An 11997-nucleotide genomic window follows, 5' to 3' on the forward strand; every position below is an offset into this window, starting at 1 on the left:
CTGCTCTCATCGGTTGCGAAGCTGATCACCCGGTTCACACCTCTCGCGCTGACCGTTGCCATATCCCTCCATATTGGTTTTCTTTTCTATTTACGATTTTCCCACAATTTATCGTGCAAAGATTTCTTCATAGGTATGTTGGTTTATTGTTTGATTTCTGCGTGATGTTTAAAAAGAATGAGTGGAACGGTAATGATTAGGAAAAGAATGGAGGGGGAAATAAAGGTTTGGGAACTGAGCAGATGGGTGTGACGCAAGCGATGATGAATTTGTTTACCCACACAAGCTAATTTTCGTTACTTACAATGGTTCCACCCACGTATATGAAATAAGTTACTTGTAACATTATTGTCCACCTTTGCATATGAACCAAGCCATTTATAGAACATGTGAAGTTGTTGTCTCTATAGAGGGGCCCTGAGAAAAAAAACCCTCATGATTATATTTCAAATTGCGAGAGCGGGACAGACACTCTACCTCCACCCGCCCCCTCTCATGTCTGTATCCGAAAACCATCCGTTTCTGCCCATCCCGTTGATGAAGTCGGAGCGTTGTTGTTGGCGCTGCCTTCGAAATTACGTCATCTCTCTTTCCCTCCAATTTCTCCACCTGGCTAAGTTACTCTAGTAATGTCTCGCCCACAAGATTTAGTGCTATTACTCGCCAGGTCTTTGCTGATAAGAAGGGAGGACCTTTTGGAGCTCTATCGCTTAATGAGAGACAGTTCCCGCCAAGTGGTTTTCTGTAAACACTGAAACTGCCATAAATCCGTTCAGCTGTTGCCAAATAGATTTTTTTTCCACTTCGTTCTTAATTTTCATCACATCCAGCAAGATTTATTACAAGATCTACCTCGCCAAGCAATATGAATCAGCCGTTCCTATGGCGATAAGATTGAAAATATGTATGATCGAATATATATAAATCAATAACTAATCAGTTTTGCGGCAAATGTGCGTTCGTTATGGGGCGATTCTCTCTGAGTTTCGTTCACGGTTCGGGGGTAGTAAGAAATTGGGTGAAAATGTGGTCTTGCTCCTTATCTTTGGACATTTTGCAGCGCTGCCAGTAAGGGTCTGCCGCTACTCTATGGTCGCGGGGCTTCCCTAAGGTCGTCAATAAACGTGTGGGGCCTCTTATCCCTCCATGTCGACAAAGTGAGATGAAAAAAATCAGTGTTTAAGGGGAAATAAATTATTATCTCCAGAAAGGCGACAACATGACTCGATCTTTCAGGTCGAACACGCCTCCTACTGGGAGTGCACGCACGCACGCACGCACGCACGCACACAAGCACGCACAGAGCAGAGAGGTCCTACACCAAGTCGTCGCCATACACATCCTGAAGAAGGTAAGTTCTTGATAGCATCGTTGTTGTACTTGCTTTATTTAAATTGTTAATCGTACACTCATATACATACTCGTATGCCCATGAATACATTGCACGCACATAATGTATACATGTACGTGAGCATAGAGCATACAAAAGTGTGCGTACACACACAAACACACACACACACACACACACACACACACACACACATAGCACAAACAAATAAACATGTGCAAACAGGCTCACAGGACTAAAAAAAAAAAAATCACAATAGTAGCCTCAAATACATGAAATTCTGAAAAAATAAAATTGAAGTACACCCGCTGTACCATAATTCATATAAACATGCTAGTTAGGGTAAAACTTAGAAAAAGGAGACAGCATATGACAAAAAAATGACTTAGCCTCTAAACATACAGATAGGTAATATTCAGGGAATACATACATTACAAACTAAAATGTATGATAACGTAGAAATCCACCGCCAGATGGCAGGAATAGAGAACGAGGCCGTTTCCTCGGTCCTCGACATTGAGGTAGACGGACCCAAATCCATATTTCCGAACTGTGTATTGGTTCGCTCTCATATCCCCAGCCAACCAATCAACAGTCAAATATTTGAACCAATCAGAGGCTACCAATACCTCAGAGTTCTGAGGCAAGAGATTGAAAATGAATAAATAAATGAATAAATAATTGAATATATAAGTAAATGAATACGTAAATAAATAAATACATTAATGAATAAGTGAATATACGAATAAATAAATAAGTAAATAAATAAATGAATAGATAAGTTAATAAATAGATTAATAGATATATCAATCTAGATAAGTAAATGAATAAATAGATAAATAAATCACTTAATTATTCAGTTAGATTTGATAAATAATCCATGTGTGAGTCGAAAGGAAAAAAAAAAAGGCAAAACACAAAACTCACTTTTTATATTGAAGTTGACATTTTACATCACCGTCGAAGGAGACTATCATGGTACATAATACAACGAACTCGAATACATTTTGCAAAGTACATCGTCTTTTTTTCAATATCATATCTTTCAAGTACAACTATATGATCTCTCTTGATATTTCACATAAATCTAATGCGAATTAACTCCAAAGAATGACAGATTTTATTTATGCGATTACCTTGATTTTAGAGAAGATAGATTCAAACATATTTTGCACAAAGAGATAAATCTTATGTTTCTAGATGATGAAGAAATATATATATTTTCAACTAAATCTTTACCATATTGCATTGGTTGAAGAGGTCTACTGAATTCTACATGTTCATCTGTGTTGGTAACACGGTAACATTAAGAAATATATACAAAACCAGTCGATATATAACATTCTAATAAATACAGAAAATAAAATATTACTTAAATCGAGTCAATGTAGTGATGGAAATATACAATAGCATGTAGAAGAAGGTGAGAAGACTACGCCAGGAGGCGCGTAGCGGCTGAAGCTGTTACTTTTACCCTGTGTGCTTGGAACGTTGGGGCAGGTAAGTCACTGTTGTACATACATGCATACATACATACATACATACATACATACATACATACATACATACATACATACATACATACATACACATACATACACACATACACATACATACATACACATGCATACATACATACACATGCATACATGCATACATACATACATACATACATACATGCATAAATACATACATACATACATACATACATACATACATACATACATACATACATACATACATACATACATACATACATACATACATACAAGCAATACATAAATATACATGTTTGTGTATGCGTGCGTGTGTTTGTGTTTGTGTATTTGTATTACCACTTGCGATTTGCATCCCTGATTCAGGCGTAGAGATCCTGGTTTGAGCCTAAAGGGTAACACAGAACTAGCAACACTACTCTACAAAAAAGGGATCTCAGAGTGATGTAGACTGATGTCGCATGTTAGTGCAAGCACCTGATTAGCGTGCCCAAGCTGATTCCATTAGTGAGAAACTACATTCATATCCAAAGGCAATCATATAATCCCTTTATGACATGGTTTAACGTCACAAACTCCTCCCATCGGAAAGCTAGGACGGTGCTCCTTATAGAGGACTTTGTAGCGTGGAATTTAATGAACTATGCCCTTGGTTCAACTTCGCCGGTGGCAGGATTCGATTCGCCATCCCCTCGACCTTCGCAGCAAGTAACGACGCCCTAACAAGCTCAGCCAGAGAGCTTCCCATTATACTTACCATAATCCATGTCACATATATAACTTTGCCAACCCGAAGTAAGCCATTATGATAAAGACACATTGGTTGTTAGGTTCCTTCCAGGATAGGCCAGAGCTCCCTCAGTGAACCCTCAAGACTAACTAACTTCGCAAATGCTAAGTGACAGATATTCAAGACGTAAATGAAAGTAGTTTTTGTAATCGTTGAGGTAAACGCGAAACGGTATTGCTATAAATACATCTGATGTATTATATTTATAATAATTATTTTTCCAGGAGGTAAAAAAATTTATATGTTCTTGTATGCCGTTCTTGAGAGTCTGATAATGCCAACCATCAAATAACGATGCAATACGGCTATCGACAGCTTTGAACAATATATATACTTTTTCTATAACACTTAACTGCTTGCTAGCTAGTTCACATACATCATATAGAGGACAACAAATATTTCCTATATCCAGTTAACTCAAAACTCAACATGGTGTCATTGCTGGGCTGTTGCCGGCTTCTGATTGGCTTCAACTTCTGGCTGTTGATTGGTTGGCTGGGGATTGGGGACGAGGCAGTATGTAGTTTGAAAATAGACGAGTGGGATGGGGGGGGAATCCGTGCAACTGACAACTCTACCGTGTTTGCATTTTATGGTGATGCAAATGAAAAAACGTTTGAGTGAAGGAACAAATTGAATTTGATATATTGATGTATAAATTAAAAAAAGAAATCAGTGCCCATGTTAAATATATGAATAAATGAATAAGCAAGTGAATATACCATTAGTGCTGAATAACCTACAGGTAAATGCTGACAGAAGAAAAAAACAGCACTAGAAATAGGTAATGTTTTTAACTAACAAATAGAAATAGTTGAATGTGTGAAAGGTTGTAAGCCGACTAGCCTTTAATAACTAGTTTTGCAAGGTAAATTTATTTACTTAAAGTATTCATTGTTTTATGAAGAGGTAAAGTAAAAGAATTCATAGCGGAGAATTCTTAAAAGTTAAATGTAATTTATTCGGTGCATATATGATCTCGTAATTAGACCACAATGTCATGACCTTTTTTCTCTGAGATTTTTGTCTGTTTGCCAACCTTATTCACCACTATTCACTTCTGTGTAGTATTATATGATTTGCAAAATCTTGTTTTATCGTTGCCATTATTTTCCCTTAAAGTTACGTCTCATTAACTTTTCATCATTTTGTCAATATTCAAAGACTTCTTAGTTGGGTAATTTTCTGTTTTGTAATTTTCTCTTATAAGTCAATGAAATATGAGGAGTGTTATGAATTTACACATAATTTGGAATATAAAATATATGTCTGCATTTCTTTTTGCTTTCAAAAACATGGAGGCATGTGTCATATATGCTTGGTTATGCAGACATATATATTACACAATGTGTATATACCCTTAAGATACATAGGCCACATGTTCTAGTGCCAACCATTATTTGTATTATCTTTTGCAAACATTCTATTTTTTATAACATTTCTTTCTAAAAACCATTAGAGACTTTTACTTATCTTAAATTTACCCTCCAATAAGAAATAATGAAACAGTAGGATAGTGAGGCTGGTAGCACGGCCATTCGATTTCCAGTCCACCAATCATAAACCAATTACATAGATCACTGGTCAATCCACACTTGGAATATGCTGTTTCATCATGATCTCCAAATCTCATGAAAGACATTGACGTATTGGAAAGGTTATAATGGTGAGTCACAAATCATACGAAAACTGATTAAAACATCTACCAATTTACTTTAAAAATGTTGAGACTCTGGGGGGGGCCTTCAATATATCAGAACGAAGTGATAAAAAACAAAAGATAAAATATCTTCACACTAAGACCTAAGTGAACGAAAAATAATGATATTAAGCTCCCGGGACGTAGAATTTTGAACCGAAAATCTTAAATATATAAATGCTCGATTAATTAAACTCACGTAGATAAAAACCTAAATAAAATACCATAATACCTTTATCAATTCTATTTTCTTTTTCTTTATATTCGACTTTATTATTGACCCATGTATCTCCTATACTTTATCACTGTAGCTCATTGCAATTCACTAATGTAATAAAGGTCAAAGTCATTAAGAGTTAAATACATTTACAAACCAATGGACAATGAGGAAACAAATAGAGGAAGCCGGACTAAATGACTACATGGGTGAGCGTAGCCACATCGAGAATAGAAAAAGTTATAAAAAGTTTAATTCTTTCGCTGGAAGAACAGGCGATTTCGGCTGAATGTAATGTCCACGCAGTAGCCAGAATAAACATGATGATAATAAAACTGCATAGGATATAAGTCCAACTCTTCGAATGGAAAAGACATTTTCTCTTAGCAGAAACAAAACCAACCCGGGGGCAGCCACAAGAACCCCTCCTCTCCCCCCTCCCCCCTTTCTCCCTCCGCTCCCCCCCCCCACTTAAAAAAAGTGGTCACAGGGTTAAAGAAATTAAGATACATCTTTGTCACGGTGAAGTTGAATGAATGAAACTGTCTTAATGCCGGAGGGACTTAGAAGAGCAGATTCTTGTGTCAAGTTGAGCTCCAGTGGCGGCACCACCCGCTGCGAGGGGACGTGGGAGTGTAAGCAGATCTGACACTGATGGACTGAGTGTCATAATGAGTGTACGAGGGAATGTACATGTGTATGAATACATTTCTGCAATACCTACGTGTGTGTGTGTGCGCGCGCGCGTGTGTGTTTAGGTATGTGTGTGTGTGTGTGTGTGCGTGTGTGTGTGTGTATGTGTGTGTGTGTGTGGAGGGGTATGTAAGGTGACAGCACTGTCCATGAACTAATATATATTATAGACTAGTCTATATGTACGTATGTATATACACACACATATATATATATATATATATAATATATATATATATATATATATGTATATATATACTACTACTACTACTACTACTACTACTACTACTACTACTACTACTACTACTACTACTACTACTACTACTACACGAACATAACGACGTCGTGCACTACTCTATCTACAATGACAAACTCAAGAGTGGAGTTATCATAAGTTTTATTCTGAGAGCATACCGAATATTCAGTGAGTATCTCCTCCAGGAGGAAATTCATTACATTTTTGGTATTAAAAAAATGTGATCCAGAAGGGTTACCACACAGGTTGAAAAAAATAAAATAAAATAGAATAAAATAAAAATAAAAATGAAAATAAGAAACAAAGGGGATAAGAGGACAGTGGAGGGTTTTTGTCCTTCCCCAACTCAAAACTCTGGGTAAAATGGGACAGTTTTTCAGCAAGGCAGGTTTAAGAATTACAGTACAGAGTCCAAGACAGGTGAAAATGTGAGAAACAAAAACGTTAACAAGGTTGAGGCGGAAGAAAACAGCTTGATTTATAGAATATCGTTCAAAAGCTGTCCCATTAGTTATTACGGAGAAACTGGTAGAGGGATTGATAAACGGACATATGAGAACAAATGCGACGTCAGAGCCCACCGGACTACAAATTCGTTAGTGGTCCTCCTTGACAACTTTGGCCACCTACCAGACTGGAAAAAACAGAGGTGTTCCATAGAGGACTATCCAAGAAGAAAAGAAGAATAGTTGAGGCAACATACATCGCTTCACATCTATGTAGCAACTACCGAGATGGATTGGTCAAGTTGGCTAGGTTAACGAGCGGCATGGTTCTTCGCGAGGCTCGGGGGAGGTGTGGGAGGAGCGATGTTGATCGGGGAGGAACGGAGAATAAGTTGGAAGTATATGAGTTACCATTTAATTGTTTGTGTATAATCTAAGTCTTTGTATGACGAAACGTTTGCTTTAAAAATCTGTCTTACATATATCAACAACAGGTATTTACAACGACAAAAGATTATAAAGGTTTCGTACCTAGAGTTTATCTCGTAATCTGTGAAAATTAGGTGATGACGAGAGTAAGTGGTATACCTAGATTTTTCGGGAATTAAACTCCATGATGAAGATCTTTGGAAGCTCCCACGGCTCAATCGGTCAGATGTTTATCTGGCATTAAGCGATACCTTGGATTGAACATTAGGGCGACTGTCTTAAATTATATATATGTATATATGTATGTATATATATATATATATATATATATATATATATACTGTATATATATATGTATATACATATATATATATGTATATATATATGCATATACATATATATATATGTATATATATATGCATATACATATATATACATATAAATATTATATATATATATATATATATATATATATATATATATATATATATATATATATATATATATATACATATATATATACAAAGTGCAGGCACTAGAGGCGAAGTGCCTTGTGAGGTCCTGGTCGACCTCGAGTAACTGAGGGAAGAACGGGCGTGAACAAGCTCTTGGGAACGGAAAGAACCTTTCCACATCATTACGAGCAGCGGCGTCGTCGTCTTGGGGAAATCAATTATGATATGGTGGAACCGCGGGAAACCAGTACCTTTCACTTTTCCTTCAATAGTTGCGACCGACGAAACCTATCGGACGCACAGGTTTGCCATACAGAAGAAACCTGGCGGTGATTCTAACAGGTGTCTCATATAGGACTATACGTATTTTCTGATGTTTATATTCGAAAGACGTTCTTCTTCACGGCTGGAAATTGTGGCACAGGTGAGCCACATACAAAGAACGACCTCAGTTTGCCTCAAAGCGCTAACAAATTAGCCCTACTGAGCACCTGGACGCCTGGAAGGAGATAAACGAGACTGAAATCGTTCGAATTGGCTCTGAGACTCCTCTTATGGGTAACGTAAACAGAGGATATCTCAGCTGAATATAATCTCCACGCATATATGTAAGGATTCAGTCATTTTTGTCACAAAAATGACTGGGCTCACCGGGAACCATCAACAGTTTATAGTCCATTAAATAGTTATTGTCAATGAATATCATTCCATTAGTAGCATAATCATCATCAATCCCATCACTGAGCTGACGTATTATGAACGTTGTGTTATACGTGTTAACAGACTATTTTGTTTAGTTTAACCTGTACACAAGATCATTCAATATCAACAAAACCAAAAGATTCCTTTTTTTTTTCTATTTGGTATATTTAGTCCAAGTGCTTGGAAATGTTACCTCAATGAAGTTGTAAAGACCAAGTTTTGCTGGTCGTAATTATAGTAACGAAATCAACATAAAATGCAAAGCGTTTGTTAAGTTATTACGCAATTTTATATACTAGTAGTTTTGAAACTAGCCATTATAGAATTATACTGCAAAAAGTAATTATAAGTCGAATACTTCTAGTTTTTTATCATATCTATATCTATCTGTATGTATATATATATATATATATATATATATATATGTATGTATATATATGTATTTATATATATATATATATATACATATATATATGTGTGTATATTTATATATGTGTGTATATTTATATAAATGTATATATATATATATATATATATATATGTATATATATATATATATATATGTTGAGACATTCTGACAGGTTGACGTAAGTGGGAGTAGGAAACATAAGAGTTGTAGTCTGAGTTTATCCCTGACTAGTTTCGCAGGTATACTTTCTCAAACCATACCTATACACCATTAGTAATGAAGGGCTTCATCGAGATTGACTGAGAGGCTACTTTGTCATAGACATACTCCCTTTGGTCCTCCAGCCGTCCTTAGGTCGAATTAAATCATAAGACTTTGCTCAGAAAATACATTAAGTATTTCACTGTTGTGAGGTACGGAAATTGTCTCGTTCCGCAGTAGATAGACATGTGGTCCTGCAGTGGACTATAAGTGTTGAATTCTTTAATGGTGAACTCTTTGGACTCTTTCACACGCTTTATGTCTTTTATTGCCTAACGGAAGGTTTTCTTAAATAAGTGTTTATAAGTGATATCTGTGAGGTGTTTCTATTTATGATATTACTCCCTTCAACCTCGTAGCATAATTAATATATATTTCTTCTGGCTAATATCGTACAATTTCGTCCCGCTATAGGAAAGGGCAAGATAACGTTAAAACTCTTGGCGAGGTCTTCAGCCCATTGATATATTTATTTACACAAACGCGTGCACATACACACATACACACACACACACACACACACACACACACACACACACACACACACACACACACACACACACACACACACACACACACACACACACACACACACACACACATACACTCACACAAAAATGTATATGTATGTATGCATGTATGTATGTATGTATGTATGTATGTATGTATGTATAAATGTATGTATGTATGTATATGTATGTATGTATGTATGTATAAATACATGTATATATATATATATATATATGTATATATATATATATATATATATATATATATATATATATATATACATATTCTAATCAATGTCAGACAAGTACTTGTAACCGTAGAATGTTCTCTAGATTAGAAGAATGAACTCATTACTACAGCGAGTTTTTTTTGTGATGAATAAAATCGCATGACGCTTCCACAGTAAAGCCACTGAAGTGAAAGGAGGGCACGAGATAAAGCCACTTCACATGGATACACACAATTATTCAGTGTCATCTGATGTACGATTACATTAATACGTTCCGCATCATCTCCTTCCCATGTTCTCGCATTTAGTGATCCCCTCTATGGTTCACGTCGATGATAAGGTCTTTGGGGTTGCGGTGAGCCATTTGTCCTCTGTCTCCTCCTCCAACTTTCTCTGCTTTAATTTCTGATAGAAATAAAATTGGTTGTTGTGTATGCGTGCACAATGATTTTGTTCCCTCCATTGTTCCTCACTAAACTTTTATTTTTCTATTGAATATTTTTGTAACTCTTTTCTTTTTCTGATGTCCCTGTGCATATGTTTATGCATTCATATATTCATACAAACATTCATACATATACATACATACATACATACATACATACATACATACACATACATTACATGCTATATACGTACAACCATATATACATGTACATACGGGCATACATACGAAGCAAATAAAGGTGTACACTAGGGGTGCAATATACGAACGATAGTTTTTCACTTTCTCTCTCTCTCTCTCTCTCTCTCTCTCTCTCTCTCTCTCTCTCTCTCTCTCTCTCTCTCTCTCTCTCTCTCTCTCTCTCTCTCTCTCTCTCTCTCTCTCTCTCTCTCTCTCTCTCTCTCTCTCTCTCTCTCTCTCTCTCTCTCTCTCTCTCTCTCTCTCTCTTCAATTGTTACAGATAAACTCTTTGCCCCCTCCTCTTCCCACTCTTCTTCCCTCTCCTCCTCCACCTCCTCCTCCACCTCTGCCTTCTCCTCCACCTCCTCCTCCTCCTCCACCTCCTCATCCTCATCTTTTTATCGTCTCCTGACGTTTCTCCCTTTGTTATGCATCAGTGCTTGAAATACTTCCTTTATCAGTTGTGAATTCCTCCGTGACTCGGCTTCAGGAGGTTCTTGGAGGTTCTAGCAGAAGAAGGATTTTCAATAGTCTTCGGCTTTGGGTCGTCGACGGTCAGAACCCCCTCCCCCCAACACCTCTTTCTCTTATCTATCTCAGATAAAAATATTTTCTTGAGATTTCTCTTTTAGTGCATACTTGATGTGCGGACCATTGTGGTTGTGCGGACCGTGTGTGGTTGTGTAAAAGAAACTTATGGCTTCTGATGTTTCTCACCTTAGTTTATTTTTCTGTCTCTCTCTGTCTGCCTGTCTGGCTTTCTATCAGTCTGTCTGTCTGTCTGCTTATCTATATGTCTGTCTATCTGTCTCTTTCTGTGTCTGTCTGTCTGTCTATCTGCCTGTCTGCCCGCCTGTCTGTCACTCTCTCTGTCTCTCTTTTCCTCGATATTTTTTCACACCCATAGAGAGTTACTCTGTAAGGAACGAGCCATACACTCTCATCGATCAACTCCGTATCTCTTCAACTTCCATCGCAAGCATTGTTCAATATTCACGTCCTTGCACATTCACTCTTTACATGTATTTTGTGGACTCATGAGTGAATGGTATACATTTTTATTTGACTCCCGAAAGTTATTCTATTGTGGCTAATGCCAGACGGTTTTATTCTGCAATAACAAGTTGTTCCTTTGCATGTATTTTGTAGACTCATGAGTGAATGGTGTATATTTCTATTTTACTCCTAAAGTTATTCTATTGTGGCTAATGTCAGACGGTTTTATTCTGCAATAACAAGTTGTTCTGTTGTAAATGACTTGTCGAACTGGTCAACAGTGATGAAGCCTTTACTGTGCTGAACCGTACACTGTTCCTTTGAACTTCGTTAATACTCTTCAGTATTCATTGTTGTGTTCTGCCTGAGACCAGCCAATTTCAGTCAAGTTAAAGCTATGTTGATTTACCATTCCACTGCTATTCACTATTTGCAC

The sequence above is a fragment of the Oratosquilla oratoria genome, chromosome 36 (assembly GCF_046742065.1).
Source record: "Oratosquilla oratoria isolate Oo_2021 chromosome 36, ASM4674206v1, whole genome shotgun sequence".
NCBI classification, from domain to species: domain Eukaryota; kingdom Metazoa; phylum Arthropoda; class Malacostraca; order Stomatopoda; family Squillidae; genus Oratosquilla; species Oratosquilla oratoria.